Source organism: Peromyscus eremicus, unplaced genomic scaffold (genome assembly GCF_949786415.1).
Source record: "Peromyscus eremicus unplaced genomic scaffold, PerEre_H2_v1 PerEre#2#unplaced_115, whole genome shotgun sequence".
Lineage (NCBI taxonomy): Eukaryota > Metazoa > Chordata > Mammalia > Rodentia > Cricetidae > Peromyscus > Peromyscus eremicus.
In genome coordinates this window covers 609,488-635,400 of record NW_026734354.1, presented here as the reverse complement: position 1 = coordinate 635,400, position 25,913 = coordinate 609,488, and positions in this window count along the sequence as shown.

The following is a 25,913-nucleotide window of genomic DNA, read 5'->3' as shown; positions in this document are numbered from 1 at the left end:
ATCTGTCTTATTGTGAATCTATTGCTTTAAACTGCAGCAGTTGTGGCTGCTGGCTCCACCCACCACAGCTTCCCAACATGGCGGTGGTACGTTTACAGCCAGCTCTGAAAGCTATCATGGGTATATGTTTTTATCCAAGCAGCGTGTATCCCAGAAACCTCTTTTTTTGTTTTGTACTAGCAAAGGCTAAATCCACCACACAGCTTAATGTGCCACTTGCAGAGGCCTCTTCCTGCCATACTGCAGGTCGAGCGTGCATGCTAGGAACCAACCAGTAGTTCAAATCAGCAGGCTGCCGCTCATTTGATAGACAATTAGGAAGCTGTTTTTAGCTCCATTTTAGATTATTTTCTCAGGTTTTAGGTGGAAAAATTGCCAACTCGTTGGGTGCCATTTGTAGCTAGAGTTTTCCTGCCTGGCCCACAGTCAGGACAAATCTCTCTCACTGGCCAGTCCCACAGCTGCTCAGACCCAACCAAGTAAACACAGAGACTTATATTGCTTACAAACTGTATGGCCATGGCAGGCTTCTTACTAACTGTTCTTATACCTTAAATTTATCCATTTCTATATATCTATACCTTGACACATGGCTCATGGCTTACCGGCATCTTCACATGCCATTTGTCATGGTGGTGGCTGGCAGTGTCTCTGACTCAGTCTTCCATGTCCCAGAATTCTTCTCCTCCTTGTCCCGCCTATACTTCCTCCTGCCTGACTACTGGCTGTGGTGGTATTGTGTTCCCCAAAATATTGTATACCTTAATAAACTTATCTGGGGTCAGAGAACAGAAAAGCCACAAGATACTTAGGCTAGAAAATGTTGGCACACGCCTTTAATCCTAGCATTCCAGAGACAGAAATTCCTCTGGATCTCTGTGAGTTCAAGGCTGCATTGGAAACAGCCAGGCATGGTGACTCACGCTTTTAATCCCAGAAAGCAGCCTTTAATCCCAGGGAGTGGTGGTAGAAAGCAGAAAGTTTTATAAGGCGTGAGGATCAGAAACTAGAAGCATTTGCCTGGTTAAGCATTTGGCTGGTTAAGCATTCAGAACTTCTAGCAGCAGTTCAGCTGAGAGCCATTGGGATGAGGACACAGAAGCTTCCAGTCTGAGGAAACAAGACCAGCTGAGAAGTTGGTCAGGTGAGGTTATCTTTGGTTTGTTCTGTCTCTCTGACCTTCCAGTGTTCTCCCCATTATCTGGCTCAGGTTTGATTTTATTAATAAGAACTATTAAGATTCCTGCTACAACTGGCCAATCAGTGTTTTTTTACTAACCAATCAGAGCAACACATTTGCCATACATAACATCCTACAGCATATGCCAAAAGTTTCAACATAGAAATCACAATGCAGTGATCTCCACCATCACTCCTGACAGAACATGTTAGGTAATTTACTTCCTTCAAGACTATGATGAAAAAAAATGAAACATATTTTTTCCTTGAATTTGCAGACAACTCTGATATCTGAAGTATTTACCAAATTATTTACATGAATAGGGTTTTTCTCTTGTATTAGTTTATCCCCTTTTCCTGCCTTCAAAATGATACAGGCTTTAAAATACTTACAGTACTAGAGTCATGCCTAGGCAGTTAAGAAATGTTCATTCCCAGGACCAAGGTCTGATGTTTAAAACTTCCTATAATTCCTGCTACAAGATAAAAGAGTCTAACATTCTCAGGAACCAGAATGCACAATCACACACGAACACAAACACACAGTGACATCACATAATTACAAGTAAAATAATTCTTTAAACAAACAATTTTTCAAAAGGTTTCTCTCTCTCTCTCTTTTTTTTTCTTTTTGGTTTTTCGAGACAGGGTTTCTCTGTGTAGCTTTGTGCCTTTCCTGGATCTTGCTCTTGTAGACCAGGCTGGCCTTGAACACACAGAGATCCGCCTGGCTCTGCCTCCCAAGTGGTGGGATTAAAGGCGTGCGCCACCACCGCCCGGCAGGTTTCTCTCTTATAAGCGTTAATTCCTGAAACAGGTGTTAAGGCATCTAAAGGCTTGCAGGCTTCTTCTTCTTCATGAATTGGTTTATGTAACAGAAAAAAAGCATGTAACCATGAAGTCAGAAACATCAGTTCTTCTAATTTGGTGGTATCATTTGGGAATATTTAGGAATTGTTGCCGTGCTGGAGGTAATATGCCACTGGGTTAGGATTTGAGAAATTACAACCACACACCATTTCCGGTTCCTACCCTATGCTACATGCTGCAAGTTAAAGATGTGAATTTTTAACTTTATGCTTTAGCTACCATGTCTGAACACTTGTTGCAAAGCCACTTTCATGTTGATACTGTATTCTTCTAGAACTAAGGTCCAAATTAAGCTCCATTATTAGTTGACTTACACTTTGTATCACAACAACAGAAATGGAACTCATACAAATCCATAAAGTTTACACCTGAAATAGTTATTTCATGCAATTTAAGAAAAGTCCAAAATCTAAAAGGGTTTCATTATTATTTAAATTTATAATGCAAGTTTTATAGCTCTAGAGAAAAAGGTAACGTGACTATCAGAAGTCAGGATACACCTACAGCTGTGAAAGGAAGATATCCTAGATACCGACAGCTCTGAAGAGATAGGTTTCCTGACTATTAGGAAGTCAGGCTATAACAGACGCTGTGTTTCAGTGGTGAATTGTCTCCCCACAGAAAATTGTAATCCTGCTCTTCTCCAAAATGGAACCCTTACAGCTGGGCTCTGAGCCACTGTTCAAAGAGAACTTCCAAGCAGATATGTCCATTGCTGCTCTGCTCCACCATCTGAGGGAGTTTCTCATAAGAGCTTTCAAATGCTTCTCTGCTCTGTTCTGCTCAATTAGGGAGTTTTCAGCAGAGATGTCAATTTCTTCTCAGATCTATCCCAAATTTTTACTTTTATGTTTCACTCAAGTAAGGGGGAAATTACTGCAGAAATATGCCATTTCTCTGGTCAAATCCAATAGTGAGTTTCTGACCTTCTTCCTTGAAAGTTTTCCACCCAAACACATTCAAGAGATTTATTTGAGAACAAGGAATCCAGGAGAGAGGCTGCCACTTCCAGGGTGGAAAAAGGCAACTGCCAACTGAACAGGCATCATGCTTGAACAAACTCAAAGATGGGCTAGATTTCAAGCTATGGAATTGGTTGGTTTCAATCTCAGAGATTGGTTAGTTTTATTTTTAGTTGGTCAATGGTAGAGTGTGTTTCTTTGGCTCTGATTTCAGTTCCAAAGTGTGTTGTGTACACTTGCACCTTTAAATATTTAGAGTCTGGCTTCAGGATCAGAGTGTCTTTTGGTGGCTGGCCCTGTTACCCTATACATAAGCCTTCATGAAATAAAAAAAAAAATTTTACGTGAGTTTGCTAGTACAAACAATATAGAAACAGACATCATAATGCTTGAACAGTTTGTTGATGCTGTTCATATTTTTTATAGGATACATACGCTTCTGTAACTGATTGTGTATTGGATAAAGATCTTATGAAGTACTTTATAATAAGATACCCTCAGTATCTTTCTCAGAGTCAAAGCTTATTAAAACATGGAAAGGGTTTAAAAACTTGACTGCACAAAAAAATTTTACTCTTGAAAAATGTGCAAAACTTATGACACTGACTATATTTATGGAGTTTCTCTACAGTATCATTTTTTTCTCATGATTTTGAAGGTTACTGATACATGTAAAGGCTTTACAAAACTGATTATATTCATTGGTTTTCTCTCCAGTATGTGTTCTTTTATGATGTTGAAGGCTTGTGTGACATCCAAAGACTTTACCACACTGAGTACATTCATAGGGTTTCTCTCCAATATGTGTTCTTTTAGGCATTTGAAAATCATTGTCATGTACAAAGGCTTTACTACACTGATAACATTCATAGGGTTTCTCTCCAGTATGTGCTCTTTTATGAATTTGAAGAACTTTGTCATGTGTAAAGGCTTTCCCACACTGATTACATTCATAGGGTTTCCCTCCAGTATGTGTTCTTTTAGGCATTTGAAAATCATTGTGATGTACAAAGGCTTTACCACACTGATTACATTCATAGGGTGTCTTTCCAGTATGTGTTCTTTCATGCAAGTGAAAAGTACTGAGGCATGTAAAGGCTTTACCACACTGATTATATTCATAGGGTTTGCCTCCAGTATGTGTTCTTTTAGGCATTTAAAGATGACTATGCTGTGCAAAGGCTTTACCACACTGATTACATTCATAGGGCGTCTCTCCATTATGTTTTCTTTTGTACAAGTGAAGAGTACTGAGGCATGTAAAGGCTTTACCACACTGATTACATTCATAGGGTTTTTCTCCAGTATGTATTCTTTTATGCACTTGAGGAATTGTGTGATATGCAAAGGCTTTACCACACTGACTACATTCAAAGGATTTCTCTCGTGTATGTGTTCTTTTATGCATTTGAAGAGTATTGCAGTATGTAAAGGCTTTACCACACTGATTACATTCATAGGTTTTCTCTCCAGTATGTGTTCTTTTATTCATTTGAAGAGTACTGGGCTGTGTAAATGCTTTACCACACTGAATACATTCATAGGGTTTCTCTCAGGTATGTGTTCTTTTATGCATTTAAAGAGTATTGTGACATATAAAGGCTTTACCACATTGCTTACATTCATAGGGTTTCTCTGAAGTAAATTCTATTTTATGCTTTTGAAGAGTACTGGGATATTCAAAGGCTTTAACACATTGAGTATTTACAGAAGATTTTTTCTCCAGTCTGATTTATTCCATGTCTCAAGAATAACTGCCCATGTTAAAAGATTACCCATTCAATACACTGTTAAATCTTTATATCTGTGTAAGTTTATTGATGTATTAATAATGAAACTAGAATGATAATTACTTGTTTACTTGAAGCAAATTTAACACGTATCCTCAACATGGGGACTGCTACATATCTTCCAATTGTTCTGAGACAGGGATATGTGATATATGTCCATATCACTATGCTGATATGTGTTGTATCCAGAGTGACACATTTTATACCCTGTAAAGTAAGAATAAAAATCAAAGTTTTCCATGACTTCCTGAAACCATAGACTTGTAGTATAAGGATTAAGATTTTCCCACAACAATGCCCATTGACTCTTGATTCTAACTGCTCCTCTCACTAAACAGTACAGTCACAACAAGTATATGAGTAATGCTAGCATTGCTATGGGCTATTTTTGTATTAGGACATTTCAGAGTTATATTTATTTCCCCTTCAATATGTATACATTTTGTAGTATGAATGTTATGAAACAAATGGATTGACAGTACTACAGCATAGTTTTTTGGGCTATGTTTCAAGTGGTGATATCTCAAAAGGCATTATTCCTGTGATTTTTTTCTTAAAAGAATGATATGCAAATACAATTATGAAGTTGAAATAAGTGTTTTTGTGAGAATTTAATAATTATCAATGCAGTATAAACTGTCCTTATTTACACTTTTAATTTTGCTTAAAACTTGCAGAACACATTACAATGTTTTCACAAGTATATTTATATCCTCTTTCATGTGATAATTACCTTTCATTGTCTTCTAGAACTTTGACAATGTTCTTCAACATTATGATCTTTCCAAATGTATCCTAAAATATAGTACAAAAAAATGTATGTTTATTATTGAAAATTGTGTAAAATTTTAATTACTATCTGCAGTGTAATTTAGAAACATGCCTGATTAATTCACTTCAGTCTTCTTTCTCGATCAAATTATGGAAGAGCATCAATTACCAAGGATCGGTTGTCTTTATTTTAAAGCATGAAGGGAAATTTAGTCTTACCTATAGTAGTGAGGTTCCTGTAGGTCTCCAGCATTACATCTTTGTAGAGATTCTTCTGGGAAGGAATCAGCAAAGTCCACTCTTCCCAAGTGAAATTGACAAGGATATCATCCTAGAAAACTGCATTCTAAAGTATCCCATACATGGGTGCAACAGAAAGCATGCTATTTACAACATTGTAAATGTTTACTTCGTGGCCCTGTAGTCATATAATCTTGGTGTTCCCTATACTTATTTTATGGCATAAACATTATAATGTAATCATCAATTCATTTTAGAATGAAAATGAAGTAGAGATTTCACCTCTGTCATTTCTATACTCTTTGAATAACATATCAATTTGCCAGAAACATGCCTATTAACAAACATACAGAGACAAGTAAACAGATCAACAGTACAGAGTACACATGAGAGAAATTGAATGCACAATCACTAACTACAAAAAGAAAAAGAGAATGGACAAATTGGGTATATTGTCTCAGGCCTTTAACCTCAGAACTCAAAAGACTGAGGCAGGTATATCTGCCTCTGAGATAAATGCCAGCCAAGTCTATGCAATCAGGTCCAGGAAAGCCAGAAGTACATAGTAAGATCCTATATCCCATACAAACAAACAAACAAACAATAAAGATAGAAAGAACTCAGAGGTTTTTACTGAAGTCCCTACAGAGTGTTATGCATTCACTCCAGTTCTATATTCAAACTGTAACATCAATAAGATTTTATTAAAGAAACTGCGTTTTTAAACAATTACAAATGGAAAGATGAAAATATTACAAATGTAAATGTTGATTATAAATAATAAATACAGGGCAGGAAAGATGACTCAGTAGCAAAAGGCTTTTGTTAGTCATGCATATAAGTGGACTCAATTGCAAGTACCTAAGTGGGGGAACACAGATATCCATTATTCCAAGATCAGAGTTTCTTTTTTTTTTTTTTTTTTTTTTTTGAGACAGGGTTTCTCTGTGTAGCTTTGCGCCTTTCCTGGAACTTACTTGGTAGCCCAGGCTGGCCTCAAACTCACAGAGACTCGCCTGCCTCTGCCTCCTGAGTGCTGGGAAATGAGGGTTTCTAAGAGCATCATTTTTCACTGTGAAAAACAGGGACCTACATGATGCATATCCATGCATACAGGGAAAAAATTCATATTCATGAAAAATTTAAAACACATACCATGCAGCAAGAAGGTCATGTATCTGCAATCCATTGACTGAGAATGTTCAGGCATTATTAGTGACATGAGTACATGCTATCCTGAGAAAACCAATGATACTCTCAGCCAAAAGTTTAAATTTCAAAATATGGGTGAAGCTCAGTACAACAGCATATGCTTGATATGTATGAAAACCTACATTCAACTCCCATTGCTTATTAACATAAAAAATCTACAAATGTTGGTCCACTATTATTCCCAGGACTTGGGATCCAGAGTCAATAGGATCTCCGAGTCTAAGGCCAGCCTGATGTAAAGGGGTGTACTTTCAGAACAGCCAGGACTATACAGACAAACCTTGTCATAAAAAAAACAAATAAAATAATTAAAACAACAGGATACCAAACTGCCTTAGCAATAAATACCATTTGCTTCTACTGTATCTATGTGAATTAGAGACAGAGTCTACAATGCTGGTGAAATCATGACAGAAAAAGCAGGAAGCTGGCAAATTAGTTTCAACCAAAAAACTGTAGAATCAAAAAGCAGGAATAGATTGAGGCTATAGAGACTCATATCACAACCACAATGAGGAATTTCAGCAGGAATTGTTCCTGCTTCTAAATGTTTACAAACAACGTGAAGAAAGTAACCAAGGAGAGACACATCTTCAAATACATGATCCTTTATAGGATGTTTTTTATTCAATCAATTATACTCTGACCCAGGTCACTATAGGCTCATGGTCATCCATGAAGAAAATGCATTTAGTTACCTCAGTGATCTTCATTGTATGCAACAGCCCTTGTACTGTTAAAATGTCCAAAGACTCTTTTTACACTCAAGTGAATTTCTTCAGAGTTACATCTGGTAAAATCAGAAAAAAAAAAACAAACTTAAATCTGCCTTACATACAATGTCACAGTACACCATTCACATTCTAAGAGAGAAAAACGGAGACACAACACAGTGAGGAATTATTGGAACAAGGCAAGACTGAAGCACAGCAGGACAAATATCAAATCTCTTTATCTCTGTCTCAGATGCATGTGGCTTCAATTTCAAAGGGCTTAGTTGGCCATATCCCTGCAACTTCTCATACATCTCTCTCCTTGGTTATTTCAAATCCCTATATTCTGAAAATGCTCCATGGAAGATGTCTCATAGCTTAGGTGTCTCAACACCTTGTGGTTTTTAAAGGCAACTCAGGCTGTTGTACCATATGATTTTAAGATGTGTTATATTTGTTTATGCTGTGGAACTTTTGCTTTAATGATTCAAATATTTGTTGCATTCTTTTCAGATGCATTTATTTAACTCTGTGAAACTGTGATACTTTCATAGGCTATCTAAAATACTTGATTGAGCTAAAAAGACCTGAATGTCCAATAGCTTGCCAAGAGGGGATAGGCAGAAAAAATAAATGGAAGGAGAAATCTAGGAGGAAAAAAGGAAGGAGATTCAACAAGAGAAGAGGACACCAGAGGCCAAACATGCAGCTGCACAGCAAGCCAACTAATAAGAGGTAATGAAAGGTATACAGAATAGAGGAAGATAAGAGACCAGAGGCAACAGGTAGATGGGGTAATTTAAGTTAAGAAAGGCTGCTTAAGCTGGGATGTGGTGGAGCCCACCTTTAATCCTAGCACACAGGAGGCAGAGGCATTCAGATCTTCATGAGTTTGAGGCCAGCCTTGTGTTCAGAGCAAGATGCAGAAAAGGCACAAAGCTACACAGAGAAACCCTGTCTTGAAAAACCCAAAGTAAGAAAAGAAAAGAAAAAAAGAAAGAAAAGGTAATTAGAAACAAGCAAAGGCCAGACATTTATAAGAAAAAATAAGCCTCCGTGAGTTATTTATTTGAGAACTGGGTGGCAGGCCCCTTAAAGAGTAAAGAGGGAAAAAAGCTATCAACAACACTAGGCTTCATTCTCATAGTTTCATGCAGTGAGTACCCACAGTGCCCTCATTGGGTTTCTGCCTCTGTCAACATAGATGCCTGCAACAAATGCTGAACTGTAACCACAGACTAAGAATTCATGACCCTAAATTTATATTCATTCTTCTTTCCAGGACAGCACATGAAGGGGGATCCTGCAAAATTTGATTTCTTAATTGGGGTGGACACTAACATGATTGAACCACAGATACAGCCAATTTTGTATTAAGTTGCTTCCTGAGAGTATAAATCACTTGACTTACTGCTTCCACAAATTGTACATTTAGCAGAATGGAGTCTTACCCATAGGGCACTTTGCTAGGCTTCCATTCCATAGCAAGCACCTTCTTTATAATTTTGATAAACTCTTTGAAATTTCCTGGCTGTTTCTGAAAGACTCCCACCAAAGGCCCAGACACAGTTCCCCCAAAACCTAGAAGAGCTGAGGGAAGAGATATTTTAAAATAAACAGAACTGAGTCAGTTCCCCCTTCCTAGAGAGGGTGAAGTCAGGTGTTTTCAAAAGAACAAAGTCAGGATGTCTGGTGGTGACTGATTAACCATGAGATGCCCCTCTCCGGAGATAACATGACCAGACCCTGGAGATGGGTTGTAAAACTCCTGACAGGGCAAACAGATATGCTGAAATAAGACAAACTCCAAGCATGTGAAAAACTGGACCAATCAAGGATGGACCCATACTAATCCCCTTCCCTCTAAGAAATTTTGTAGTTTTTGCCTATAAAAACTAACTTACCCAAGAAAGAGTAACTCCTCCCTGCCTCACTGCTCTGCAGCCAGTGAGTGCTTGAGATGAGTTCCCTGTCGCGACTTGCAACAGAAATAAACTTTGCTTTTGCATTCTGGTACGCTCGTCCTTGGTGGTCTCTCTGAGGGCCACAATCTGGGCATAACATTTCCCAGTTAAATGCCATCTGAATCTACCTTTTCATTTTCATTTACTTCTGTCCCATTTGTTATATTTTCACTCTAGACCTGAATGAGTCTTCAGTAATAACCATCTAAAAAATTCAATATTCCCTTTAAAGAATTAGCCCTTTTTTTAAAAATTCTGTCTTGCTAAAGTTCCAGGGCATAGACAGAATAAGAAAAATTGTGGAGCCAAAATATCACCCAAATAACCTCTAACTTACTTTCTTTGGACTGCATCTGTTTCCATCATTACTGTCATTACTCTTAACATTCCTATCTTCCTGGTCTTAAAGTCTTAAAAGAACAGCCAAATAAGTTCTATGAACAACTTTCTATGGTTTTTGCCACCTAAATACTTCATATCATCCACATTCTTCCAAAAGACAATATCCAAAGTTCTATTTAGGATCAACACCACTTTTGTTGTTCCAGTTTTTGTTCTAAGTTGCTTTAATCCTGCTGTGATTAAATTTTCTCTCAAGAAATATCTCAGGTAATGAATGGGTTTATTTGGCTGATTGTGTCAGATTACACTCTATCAATTTGTGAGATTAGGATAGAAACTCATGCTAACAATTGAAGGAAAAACCCATGGGCCAAGATTGTTTCTGGTCTTCTCTCTTGTCTAGTCACTCTCTCATACTCAGACAGCTTCCTTTTCCAGCCCAGGCCTTCTTTCTTTAGGATATTGCCACCCTCAATTGAAGAGCCTTCCTGCATCAATCATCAATCAACACAATCTATCACAGACAAAGCAGTTTCTGGCTTTTATGAATAAAGCCACTATGAACATATTTGAGCAAGTACCTTTGTGGTTATATGGAGGGGCATCATTCAGGTTAATGCCCAAGAGTAGTATAGTTGAATCTTGTAGAAAATGACTCTCAATTTTCTGAGCATTGCAAATTGATTTCCACAGTAGTTATACAAATTTGCACTTGCAACAGCAATGAATCCCCTTGCCCCATGTCCTTGCTAGCATTATCTGTCACTTGTGTTACTGTTCTTAACCATTCTGAAAGGTGTAAGATGAGATCTTAAAGTAGTTTTGATTTGTATTTCCCTGATGGCTAAGAATGTTGCACATTTCTTCAAGTGTTTCTCAGCCACTTTAGATTCACTACTGAGAATACTTTTTAGACGTGTATCCCATTTATACTTGGATTATTTGGTTTGTTGTACAGTTTCTTGCTTTCTTTACTATCCTCAGTCAGGCAAGCTAGAATCACATACACAAACATGGTATACTCACTTACAAGTGGATATTAGCAGTTAAGTAAGATATAATCACTGCACTCACAGTTAATGACAGTACAATCCATAGATGCAGAGAGGCTAAATAACAACAATGGCCCTAGGCAGGATGTGCAGCTATCACTTGGAAGAGAAAGTAGAATGCATATTTTGTGGTACACTGGAGGCTGGTAGAGATGGGAACAGTCAGAATCAGGTGAGTAAGGAAGGGACAGAGGAGGAGAAGAAGGTAGGGAGAGATACCTGGAATACAGGAGCTTTTAGAAGGGGGCATGAAAACAATGCATTGCAAATATCCTGGAACCTATAAGGGTGATCCTAGTGAGGACCGCAAATAATTAAGAACATGGAGGCTGAATCAGGGATCTTCTATAACCACATAAGTTTTCCAGTGATGGAACTGGGACAGTAAGCCAGCCACTAAATATTCAACTGACACTTGCCCTGCCTACAAGGTATGCTGAGTCAAGGCTGGCTGGCCATCAGCACATAAAATTTCCACACTCCCTACATCCCCAATCAGTCTGGTCTGTCTTCATGAACGACACATCAATTAGTAAATTCTTGGGAATTACAAAATCACTCCTCCTGCAGCAATCAGGTCCTTTTTCATAATGGTGCATCCAACAGCTGTTTGCCTACCCTGTTTCCCCCAGCAGTGTACACAATAAACTATTACCTCTATTCTGGTCTAAAGACAGAAAATATTCTTCACATGCAAATCCTTTTCCTTTTACTGCAATAGATATTCAATTGCATGACTCAGATAGATAGTTTGAAACTCTGAGATAATACAATCATTCAATTTAAGATTTTGCAGGTGTGATAAAGAGGAAGGCAATGTCACTGCTCTGGAGAGCAACAGACTGGGAGCAAAGCCACTTGTGTCAATACAAGAGAGCTTGTGTCAGAAACATTTTTTAACAGGATTAAAATGCAGGTGTCCTAGAATTAATATGCCTTCCCAGGGAGAAATCACTACACACACTTAAGAGGTTAATAAGGAAAAAATATCTTTAATGATAGCATGCATCCATCTCCACCTAAGGCACACAGAGGATCCAGCCTAGAAATAATTTTTGCATTCAACATATGTTATCGTCCTTGTGACTTTTAGATTCAGGATCCAGATTACACTTTGAGCAATATAAAGAGGAACAGAAGATTGCAAGTCTACCCACTTAGATAGGTGGGAGACTTACACAGCAAAGATGTTTCCAAAATTATTTCTTAAATACCCCAGTGAAACAGCAGGAGCTTCTTTAGTGACAGGGTTTGGAGGAGAAGGTCACAAGGAATGAGAAAGAGAGGGGAAGTGTAAGGTAGAAAAGATAAAAGCTGGGGTGGGGAGGTCTTACACAATCTATGTGCCATGTCAACTAAGCTTCTTAAGAAGAATAGCAACATGTAAACTACATCAGGGGAGGGGGGGAAGGGAAGGAAATGGATGACTTCTATGAAGTCAGCTCAAACTATCATACAATGGAACAGATTCAAGTTCGGAAGCAATTCCACCACAAAGGCCCTAGTCCCAGGCCATTACCAGCTCTCCAAAGCATATTCCTGGTTTTAGGGAAGGAGCTCTGTTTTGATTTCAATACATCAGGCCCTAAGGTAAAGCTCCCAAGGCTTAGGTCCCAGGCATTAACTGCCTTCCCAAGAATTTTCCTCCTCCATTCCTGAGGGTGTAAATGAGATCCTTGCTTGATCAGACAACTCTGTAACACAATAGTGTTTTACTTTTCTTCCTTCTTTTTTATTAAGAGAGGTTTTCACTGTGTAACTTTGGAGCTTGTCCTGGAACTCACTCTGTAGACCAGACTGACCTCAAACTCACAGAGATCACCCTGCTTCTGCCTCCCAAGTGAGTGATGGGATCAAAGGTGTGCACCACCACCTCCCCGCTAGTGTTTCACTTTTCAAATAGTTGTCACCTGGTGTCATATTGCCTATCTGGCAGAACTCTGCTTTCCTCAAGAAGAACAGTGGAACTTTAAGGCATGGCAGGACTTAAGGTTGGTTGTGACCCTGTAATGCCTCAATGAGCAGCTTGTTAGATATTTTTTGATATAGGGTTAGGCCTAGTGGCTGGTTATAAACCTGCGGTGACTCCTTTGTAATGGTTTGGAGCCAAACATCTGGACAATCAAGTGAACAAATGTGTATTCTACTCTCCTAATCTCTAACAGGCCTGGCTACAGTACACTTATCTTTGGGGGGATTTTTTGAGGCAGTCCTCCCTTAACTAAATTCTATTTTGTGAGACATACTATCCCCTAAGAATTAGTAAATCTGTTATATCACCAATTCTACCCTTCTACATCACACCTTAGTAGTGGAGTGCTACCCAACACATAAGATGACATTTACAACCTCCACAAAAGTAAGTGTAAATGGATCTTAAATGTGAAAAGCAAATGCAAAGTGCTAAACCTTTACAAGGTACTGGAGAAACTAGGCCTCTTCAATATGAAAAACTGCTTTTGTGGAAGGGCCCGAAAACAGCTTGACCACATAGTGCCATGGCAGGTCTAAGGGCCCAGACACAGCTTCTGTGACTAGCTTACTAGCAGGCAACAGCCAGATATAGAAAAATACATAAGATTATACCACCCAGGGATCCACCCATAGATGGGGAAGCACCTAACATGCCAAACACTCTGAAAATTAGATAAGGTGGCTAGATGTCCCTGAGTCTAGCACACACCTATTTTTGTTTTTCAGATACCCTAGACAATTGTCAGCCAATCAGGGTTCTGAACCCTGAAAATCCCCTCACCCCAAACACTGCTATTATGAAAACCCCACTCCATCTCAGCTCAGGCCTTTTTGCTCTCACTGCTGTGTGGGACAGACAGATCAAGCCTCTGAGCTTGAAAATAAAGGCTCTTTGCTTTTACATACTGGATTCAGTCTCCACGTTGGTCTTTAAGGGATTCCTGTGAACTGAGCATACCACTTTTAATGGGAGCACCAATAGCATGATGAAGTTGACTACAAAGATGTTTCTACAAACATCTCCCTGCTCCCCATTCTGTGTGCAGATTCAGCCCACAGAGAAAAGTTATTGAGAGGTGTGCCCTGGGACAGGAAGTTTCAAGGACCACTTGGGACCTCACAGGACAGGGATTCTGGCTGCAGGTTCCCACCCATATCTAGAGAGGCCCCACCACACTGTCTCCTGCACCACATCATCTGTCCCACCCCATCTGGGGACAGCAACACCTCACTCACAATGTTGTTGTTTCCAGCTTGTCCATGCTCTCTGCTGAGCTCCCAGCAGCAGCACTCACAGCAGACCACAGGAAACCACTGGCGCCTTTTCCTCTTCAAAGTCAAGCCTGAAGCTGTCTGCTGGAAGGACCCTGCACCATTTCTGACTGACAGGTCACCTGGAGGGCCTGATTGTCTAGTGAGGCCTGAGTGACAAGAGCACCACTGATAGGTTTACACTATGCTTAAAAAACACAGCACAATGATTCTTAAGCCTGCCTTCCACAGAAGGCATTTTCTAAATCAGCAAATTTCTGCATTTCAATAGCACTTGTCCCGAGCTCCAATACAAACCCTGCTATCTTATTGCACTCCATAAGCACTTTTCCTTCTTCCTTCTGAACACAATGTGACTAGCTAGTGTGCACAGCCCACTGCACTGTGTGGTGTGGGGTGATTCCCTGTCACAAAGCTGGAACGGTTTCCAGAATATTAACAACTGAAGAGATTTAAAGACAAAAAAGGTGTTTGTAACATGAATTGTTACAGGGTCTTATTAATAAAATCCTGGAGTCAGATATTGGGGTGAAAACTGAAAGATCAGAGAAGCAGAACAAGCCACAGCCAACCTCACCTCACAAACTCTTCAGCTGATCCTGTTTCCTCAGACTGAAAGCCTTTGAAGCCTCACTTCTGAAGGTCTCAATTAAAGGGCTTAAAAAGCCTCTATTTCCTGATCCTCACCTCTTACATACCTTTCTGCATCCTGCCATCAATTCCTGGGATTAAAGGTGTGTGTCCTTCCTAAGCAAAGACATGAGATCTCAAGTGCTGGGATTAAAGCTGTGTGCCACCACACCTGACTCTCTTCCCAGTGTGGCTTTGAACTCACAGAGATCCAAATGGATCTCTGTCTTCCAAGTGATAGGATTAAAGGCATGTGTGCCACCACAGTCTGATCTCTATGTCTAAATAGAGGATGTTTCTGTCCTCTTATAGCCAGATGTGTTTTGTTTCTTGGAGCACAAATAAAATATCGCACAGATGTGTATTCTGTGACTTCACATTGAGGTGAACTAGAAGAACTAGCTCACAAACAGATTAGGAACTAGACCACAAACATGATAATAGATCTTTCTCCCATCAGAAAGCTGGATGGGCACATCCCTAGGGTTACAATGTGCTTACAGAACACAGCAGAGTGGTTCCTGGCCCATCGTTCTACCCCTGACCCCGGCCTTTTCCACATCTGCAGAGATTTGCATTTCAGTAGAACTTGCCCCTGGTTTCAAAAACAGATTCTTTTATCTTCCTGCACTCCATAGGTGCTTTCCCTTCTTCCTCATGGAGACAAAGTGGATAGCTTGTACTGTTCATTGCACAATATGGAGTGGAGTGATTTCCCTCTTCCCCAGGAGGAGTGTCCAGAATATTAACAATTAAATAGATTTTAGTATACAACAGATGGTGTTTGTTCTGTGGTTTCACACTGAGGAGAGGTGAACTGAAGGTTCTTTTAATGTTGACACAGGGACTTCAGACAACCAGGAGAGAAAAGCAGAAACCAGATCATAAACAAGATGATCAGTTCTTCTCCCACCACAAGGCTGGATGATGGCTCCATTGCTTTAGGAGTTTCCTTATGAAATTTAATCTCTTGGCAATTTAATAGTAATAAGTGAAGTCTTCACAATAATTTGAATACTTAGAGAAATGGAGCAAGGAAGAACACAGCTATGAATAGTATTTTTAACTAGAACAATTTCCACAGCAGACAGGTGAAAAACATCAAAACACAGCAGTACTAGTCAAGGGATATTTTTACCTCAAAGTCATGCAGGAACAAATATAAATTATAAAAATGATGGAAAGACATGCCTCTGGCACGTTCATACTGCAGTACAAAGTCTTACCTGAAAGTCAAGGAAATGGCACCATGAAAGTAGATTGCTTTGGAGACTATGCTACCTGTCAATCTTGAACTTTGATCTAAAAGATAGCAGTACCAATGTGACAGTTCGCACAAGTACAAAAGATAGGGAACACAAATACATAAAACTTCAAGAAAATGTCATCTATCAGCATTGTGGTCACTGCTCTTAATTGGTGACTCTGCTGAGCTATTTTTAGCTCAGAACAAGGCCGCTTTTGCCTCTGGAGGCTGGCTCTGAAGAAGGCCACAGCTCTTTCCATGATGGACACAAAGGAGTTCATTTTCACTATCTCTGGCTGCTGTCTGTCTCAGGCCTGTGACACCACTGAAGAGAAATCCATTCTTTAATCTTACTGTTTTTAACTTTATTTAGGTGGGAGTTTTGCCTACATGTCTGTCTGCACAGTATCTAAAGAGTCCAGAAGAAGGCAGGAGATGACCAGGACTGGAGCTAGAGCAAATGTTTAGCCATCATGTGGGTTCTAGGAATACAACTTAGGTATTCTGTAACAACCCCCAATGCTACCAATTGCTGAGCCATCTCTTGAGCCCTTCTTTTTAATTAAAATGTATCGCTATAATTTTACTTAAAAGATATTACACCACTTTCTCCTTTTTTCTCTTCACTCCATCCCTTCTCAAATACTTCCATTACAACTTCTTCCTTGAAAACTATGTATGAAGAAGTATGCTAATATACATGAAGACAGTCTTCTAAGTCTGTTTTTTGGAGATTTTATGTACATGGTTGCGGGGATGAGAGCCTTAAGGAATTATATATTAGTGACACAGAAAAATACTCAAACTTGTATGTAAACGATTACTACTAAAAGTGTTTCAAGTAGGAAGCCTGGTAGATGACCATAAATTCATAATCTGGGTTCTGTTCATCTTGTGCAGCAAACTGGGTGGTGGAGTAGTCTCATTTCTATTAAATGAATTAAATAACAAGACCCAAAATAACTTTGGTGGAAAATATTCACTTGACTCAAAATTTTATTGTACATCCCTACCAAAGAAAATGTTACCTTTTATGGTCCCCAGAGTCTCATGTTAATCATAACATTAGACATTTCCCATAGTCTTTAAAAATTCCAACATTTAAAGAGTCTACAGTTTCCTAAAGTTATATTCTGTGGAAAAAAAATGAGTAACAGCCTAGTCCACTGTTTTCACAAAGGGAAGAATAGTATCCTGCATCACATTGTGCAAATTCTGAGACTCTTAATGGTATTCTGGGATCTCATGGACTAGGCAAGCTCCATGTTTCAGGCTTTGCCATCCTTAGCACACACAGCTTTCCTACAGTGCTGATACTATTGCACACTTGCACCTCTCCTTGGTTATCGTATGGTTCTAGAATCTACCATAACTTCAGGTTCCTGCTGTAAGCAGTGTTTCCTCAAGCACTCTCTGCAAGTATTTCAAATCTGTGACATAGTCATCAGCTCTCCATGAGCCCTTCAATCTTGGATTGGCAGTCAAGACACCAAGGCAGAAGAATCTCAGCAAATGCCCAAACATCTGGGCTCTACCCAGGTTGCAAACAAGGGTAGTCTCTATTCTTTCAATATACTGTATGTTGATTCTACTATTAACCTGATTACATTCTATCCATAGTCTGGAGTCAGAGAATGATAAATGTTGGTTCTTATTACATAATCCAGTACCAAGACCATGCAATGGAATGGTGCTATCACTTCTGGAAGAGAGAAAAGACCTCTCCTATCAATGAACTTCGTATACAAGACAATCTCTCATAAGGACACCCCAGAGAATAACATGATCTAGATAATCCTTCCCAGGTGTGCCTGGAGGAGTGTCCCTTAGCTGATTCTAAGTCTTAACAAGTTGAAATTCAATATTAACCATCACACAAAATTAATAAAATTTACTGTGTAGACAGAAAACTTTTCTGTTTTTAGTGATATCTCAAATATGAATGAGCCATGTTTGAGGCCAAAGCATGTAAAACCTTTTGAGCATGGACTTACTCCTTTCCCATATATAAGCAGCAATTGTCTGAAGATTGCAGGACCAAATTATGAACCTCATGTAGAGTAAGACACAGTGTAGAACTCTTCTGATCCACACTTTTACCTCATTAACACAGAGTCCCATCCAAGCATCCTCAGGAACTGACCTATGATCTTGTTACCAAAAAAAAAGGAAAAACAGAAAGACAGACACACAGAAAGACACTGAGAAGAGAGAGACCCACACAGAGAGAGACTCCATAAGAACCCATTGAAATGGATCTTACAAAGTCACCAAACCTGTAAGATGGCTTCCTATCAATTAAGTGGGGCTCTCCCTCATAAGACTACACTTTCCCAAACTTCTTTCTACTAATATCTGCAAAATTTCATAATAAAAATTTCTTTTTACCCAGGTATCATCACGTGTGATAGAGGCTGGTGGACATCTTCAAGTTCCATGCCTAGCATATCTACTAAATAGAGAGTTCCAGGCCAGACAAGGATAGAATGTGAGTCTCAAAAGACTCACTCCAAAATTCTCTGCTTCATAAACTTGAGGGCTGTGAAAATGGTTTAACACATAAAGTGCTCACCTTGCAACTATCACTTTACTTCTGCATTAAAGACAGTTTCAAGAGTGCATGCCTGTAATCCAGTGTTTTTAAGGTGAGAGAAAAGGCAGACAGGAGAAATCCTGCAAGCCTATTGACATGTGATAGCAAATTACTGACCCTGTCTCAAACATGCTAAAGGGAAAGTACCACCATCCAAAATTGTTCTCTGACTCTTACACCCAAACCATGACATATATGTATACCTGTCCACACATAAATAAGCACATACATACAAATAATCATAAGTACATGAATAATAAATTTATAATCAGAGGAATTGGCACACATATTTTGTTCCAATGGTAAAGGCAGACAGAGTTCTGGGAGTTTGGGGCCAATGTTCCTACATTCTGAGTTCAGGGACAACTAGAGATACATAGAGAAAACCTGTCTTAAAATAAAATTCCAACTCTGATTTGTATTGATGCATCCTGGAAATGTTTTACAAAATGCACTGAAGTGTCCCAGCTTAACTGCTGCAGTGGTCTCATAGTTCAGGACAATAACTCTTAAAGTTATTTTAGGTGTCCACCACTAGTCTCTGATAAATCATTCTCAGAAATGAATAGAGCTGAGTATGGTAGCAGAGCCAGGTAGATAGATCTCTTTGAATTTGGCCTATATAGTGCACACACACACACACACACACACACACACACACACACACACAAATAGTTGAATATAATTTTGCTTTGTTGTTTGAGACAAGATCTCATTAGAAAGTTCCAGCTAGCCTAAAAATCACCCTGTAAGTTTAATGAATAATATATATTGATAATATGGAATATACAAAACAAATATAAAATAATATACTTTGAATATATAAGATAAAATTGCCAGGCCGTGATGGTGCACACCTTTAATTCCAGCACTCAGAAGGCAGAGGCCAGCAGATCTCTGTGAGTTCGAGGACAGCCTGGTCTACAGAGTGAATTCCAAGATAGCCAGGACTGTTTCAATGAAAAACCCTCTCCCTAAACAAAAAAATTCCAGTAAACATTTCATTCTATACCATGGGATCATTATTCAAAACATGACAGTTTTCTGTACAAGAGAGAGCTCCCAAAAAATTGTCTAACTCTGACTCATCTAACCAAAATCTATAGGAACAGAAGGAACTTATTATTTCAACAAGCTCTGTAATTCTGATAATAACCTATATAACTAAATTTTTAAATAGAAAATGTCAAATGCCACAAAGCAACAGTTATAAGTTTCTTTGCCTTATGACATTTCCAGTTTTACCAACTAGCTCACCTATGAGGATCACCATGCTGTCTCAGGAACTTCCAAGACTCTAGCAGTATCTGGAGTCTCAGAAGGCAATGGTGGCCCCTTGAAAAGCTCTGGGAAGAAGCTGGTCACCAGGAAATATTTGGAAAGAATTTGCACTCAAAGAAGGGTCTAGAGAGTGGCTGAGAGACTGAGAAATCAGAAGACAACCTGGTGGCAGGAAGATCCTTAGAAAGGGTAGGTGGATTCCTGGCTCACTTTTCCTGCATCAGGTTCTCGCCTCTATGATCATGTTCCATCATCCTGCTACTTCTAACAATAACAGCAGCAGTACTGTGACCTCCACATCTCTGAATTTCATCATCAGCCTTGTTTGACTCCTTGTCTAGGGCCTGGGGGTTTCCAGCGACTAGTTCTAGTGCTGCAAATAATCAGGCCAGATGGCACTCCATGAACACGTCCTTCAGCTCCATAGATAAACGAGAGAGGCAAGAATAGAGCTGGGTTGGTGCACAGGGTCTGTGAGCTTTTGCAGCCCCACCTTTCTGCCTCCGTGGGCCAAGCCCACAGATCACCTCCTAAACACACCTTCTCCCTGAGGCAAACCCAACAGAAATTCCTGACTTCTTTCTTCACAAGCACAGCAATCTCCAGATGCACCCCTAGGCAAGTCCCTCACAGACACACCCAGACACAACATGCTCACAGACATTTTCCCTCCCTGGAAATGCCCTTCCAAATATTATTCTTAGCCTTACTCAGAGGACATGGGTCTCCTGTGGGTCTCCTTGGGTCTCCTGATGCTATCCTAAACATCAGTTTGAGGGAAAGAGTCAGAATGGGGAGTGATTGGCAGCTAAAATGAAGAGCTGCTCTAAGATCAAGGACAGTGGAGACAGCAAGGCAGTCTATCCACTGCAAACCACAGGGCCCTGGAGGAGGAGACCTGGACCTCTAGAGCAGGAAGCTGGGAAGCCAAAGTCACAGCTAGCATGGAAGACACACCCTAAGATCTACAAGAAGCTCTCAGGTAGAGAAGCAAACATGGCCAGTACACATACTAACATAGAAGATCTAGGGATATCTAATGAGACCCTCTTTCTAGAAAAAGTACTGGAGGAAACTAATGACTATTGAGAGGGAACATTGTTTTTCCCAGATGTCAGCATCCTAGTTAGTTATCCTAAACAAAATGTTCTGTCCTGAAATCATATAAATATAGAAATATCAAATGGACCCAGTAGTTCATATTTATTTATGAGCATAGATATATAAATAACAAAAGAGAAACAACCAATTTGAAATGGAGTAAGTGGAGGCATGTAGCAGATTTTCTTTTGTGCCAGGATCCAGCTCCAAAATCATGACACAGAGACTTCTTTTTAGTTGTGAATGCTTCCTGACACATGGATTATGGCACAAGATGTGGAGTCTGCCCTTTCTACCCATCCAACATTATGCACACACAAGAAAGCTCAGAAGATCAGAAACTCCTTTTGTCCCCTGGAACTAAACTTTACAGAATCACACTTCTGTGGCTGGTAGTAGCAGAAACCTAGAGCATTATAACCATATATTGCTGAAAAACAATCCCCATCAGCATCTTTCTACCAATTTCTAAACTATTTCAAACATCTGGAGACAACCTAAAAGTGGAATGCAATATTTAAACTTACAGAAATTAGACCTTCAATTTTCCAAACTGTCTTCCAACTGCACACCAAAAGCATGCCCATGTGTGCACACTGGGCAGTGACACTACAAGCATCATATCCTCCCATGCCAGGACTGTAGAGTCTCTCCCTACCCCAGAAATCCACACACAGTGAGGCTCAGAGAACAAGGGACACTGCCCAGGTCCCACATGAACCAACAGAACCACAGTCTGACACATGGTTGATCCAAATCCCAACAGAAATGACAGCTCAGCAGACCTGCATTGAACACTCTACACTCACCATGGCATATCTTGGGGTCATCTTTACAACACACAACAGCAGAAGCAGAGGAGAATCCTGGAAAGAACCTGCAAGCCACCTTCCATTAGTTCTCCTAATTGCTAAGCCTTCCCAGAGTTCCTCATTGGCTAGGGCCACCCAGCTAGGCCTACCCTGATAGGCTTTACAATATTAACAGCTAACCTACTGGGTGAGCACAGATCAAATTACTCAGAGAGCCAAAAACCTTCCCAGGTTGATCCTTCCACACTGTGGCCAGACAGGATCCTATTCCAGGAAATTTGTAGTTCAGTAAAATCCTCCATTCTCCCAGAGCACTTCCTGTTCCTCTTCTAAATGTCCTATTTGTGTGTCCTATTTGTACACATTCCATTACACAGTAAATGTTCAGAGTAGACAGCCCTGTATTTCATAGCTGCAACCAAACACAAGTCTCATTCAAACCATATCTGTTATTAAACAAAAAGAGACCATGAATTAAAACACAGTGGTCTATGGGAGGAATTGGAGGCAGGAAATAATACAGTGAAAATAATGTAATTATAATCCCAAAAAATTCTGTTAAGAGTTGAAGCAGGCTTTATGGCCACATGCTACAGAGACAAGGGATTTGTATTAGAGCACACCAAGTACTAACATTATTTCTCTCTGGGTATACATCATTTTGTTTGTTTGTTTGTTTTTGTTTTTCGAGACAGGGTTTCTCTGTGTAGCTTTACGTCTTTCCTAGAACTTGCTTGGTAGACCAGGCTGGCCTTGAACTCACAGAGATCTACCTGCCTCTGCCTCCTGAGTGCTAGGATTAAAGACGTGCGCCGCCACCACCACCCAGCTTGGGTATACATTTTAAACTTGGAGGACACATTCATATTAGACAGGCTCATACCATTTTATCCACATCTACTACTTACAGTCATTTGGTTTCATGAAAATTGAGTTGGTTATCCAGATTATAGACAGCCTGTTCTATAGACTCAAGAAATGGCCAATCAAAACATTTATTGATCATCTAACATTGATTACCTCACTACTCATTGCTAATGTCAACTACTGTCAAAACAGGATAGCTTTCACCCTCTTTCTTGCCCATCCCTCTCTTAGCTATGGCTACATCTGCTTTACAGTTGGTCAGTGAGCTCAGTTTTTACACAGGTCCCACTTCATTTGTAAATTCACAATAAAATATAGAGAAGTTGAAGGATATTCATTCACTGGTCTACTTTTCTCTCTCACAGACCAGTCAAGGACCAACCTGGAAAGAGTTTCAGGATGTTTTTTCCAGCACTGGGCAGCAGAGCCAAGAGTAGGTGTTCAAAATAATTCTTAATTATATAGTTTGAGACAAGCCTGAGCTACAAGAGAAATTGACCTGTGGACCTAAACCTACCTAATACTGTGACTCTTTAATACAGTTCCTCATGATGTGATGACCCCCCTTCTAAAAAAATATTTTCACTGCTAATTTGTAACTATATTTTTGCTACTGTTAGGAATTATAATATAAATATCTATCTGTGTTTTCCAATGGCCTTAGGCCAGTCGTGTGATAGAGTCATTTGATGTCCCAAAGCGAGCCATGATCCCCAATGTGGAGAATCACTGCTCTAACTAATAAAAATATATAGATAAATAAATAAATAGCATTATTAAAAAGTGGAATGAGATTCTGTAACTGGAAAATATTAAACAGTAAAAATTATAGTAATACATTTAAAGAAAATAAATTTGAAAAATGATAACAACAATTAATGTTTTATAATGATAAAAATGATTAGGACACTTAGGTATACAGCTGTTGAAATGGAGTTGGTAATACCTTGATAGAGAGAATACCATTAATAAGACCCTGTATGTCTTTGTCCCATGTGAAGTGTTAACCTCTGATTGTTGTGAGCTAACACATGGAGTTGCAGCCAATGGCCTATGTTTCAAACTTCTGAGTTAACTTAACTGTGTCAACGAGGATTGCACATATATATCTACATAGGAGTGTTCTCTAATTGGAAACTGAATACATAGTAATTCAGCCTATTCTCCCAAATCAGTACACCCACCAAGTCTGTCTGCCTTCATTCACAAGGAAGAAATTAATACATATAGGAAAATTATAGAGAAAGTCACTCACCATGCCCCTCTTTGTAATGAAGACCCCTGCAGCTCACTGCCTTCACCTTCAGTCTGTGATCTAGCTGTTGTCTAGTCTGTTTCCCCCTGCAGTGTACATAATACATTGTTCCTCTTCTTTTAGTCTGGAGGGAGAAGCCATGCTCCACACACAAATCCTTTCTCTGTTCTGCATTGGACAGTCTACTATGTGACTCAAACTGGTAATTTTAGAATTCGGTGGTGATGTAGATGTATAATCCAAGATTTAGTCTGGTTAGTCAGGATAACAAGGGAAATGCCCTGTGGGGTGACAGACAGGGTGCAAGTCCACCTCAAGAAACATCAGATCATGGCACAAAATTGCTTTTCAAAAAGACTAGAAATGCTCCTGTTCTAGAATTAATATACCTTTGCTGCACACCAAGATTTAATGTTGGTTGTGACCTTGTACTGATCTCTAGAGCAGAATTTAGAGGCTTGTTTATTAATGGAGGGATGGTCCTTTCTGCTGGTTGTATATCAGGGTTGTCTCTTTTGTTATGGGAATGTAGCTGGATAATTCTGGGGAACAAATATTTACATCTTATTATCCTAATCTCCAACAGACATGGTTAACATACTGATAGAAACTCCCAACATGCCCCCAGGGGCATGGCCATGCATGCCTGGCAGGACTCTTAGTCACTTCCGCCTAGCCCTTTCTGGGTCAAATGTCCTGCCTGACCCATGACCCCATGGCCACATGCTTGTGTAAAGCACGCAGGACAACCATATGATCTATGTGCATTCGTGGAATAGCCACACGGGCCTGTGTGCACAGGCGTGACCCAGCCTTTATAAGCCAGCACATGTTTTCCCAGCCACCTTCACACAAGTGTGTAGCTAGAGTTTTCCTGCCTGGCCCACAGCCACTATGACCCAACCAAGTAAACACAGAGACTTATATTGCTTACAAACTGTATGGACGTGGCAGGCTTCTTGCTAACTGTTCTTATATCTTAAATTAATCCATTTCCATAAATCTATAACTTGCCACATGGCTCGTGGCTTACCGGCATCTTCACATGCGGCTTGTCATGGTGGCAGCTGGCAGTGTCTCCCTCACCCAGCTTCCTATTCTCTCAATTCTCCTCTCTGTTAGTCCTGCCTATACTTCCTGCCTAGCCACTGGCCAGTCAGTGATTTATTTATTGACCAATCAGCAACACATGTGACATACAGACCATCCCACAGCACAAGTGTCTTTCCACACACCTGTTCACATCTATCCCTTTCTCCTCATCTTAATAAAACGCTTGTTAGTGGATTCTGTCATGTTTCCTGACTTTTCCTCGCAGGGTAAGAGCGCCAAAAAAAACCCACACATACTTCTTATCTTTGCGGTATTTGGGACGCATTCCTCCCTTACCTAAATTCTACTTTGTGAATTGATGTCTGCTAAGAACTGGTAACACCTTATACCATAAATTCTATTACCATCAATTCTATTTTTTCCACATCACATTTTAGCAATGGAGTGCTACTTTACACTGGAGATACTGTTTATGAGCTCCACAGAATTAATTCCAGATGGACCCTAAACCTAAATGTGAAAAAAATCTCAAAGTGCAGTACCTCTGGAAGATAAAGATGATGTGAGATGACAGTTATTTGAGTCTGGCAAATCTTTGTTCCACGGCGACAACATAAGCACTAACGGCACAGACATTTCACAGCAATGTTAACAACAAGCTTATTTACAGCTCAGTCCCTCTCCCAATGCTCTGCACAGATGCAGTCTGTGGAATGAAGATACACAAAGGCTGC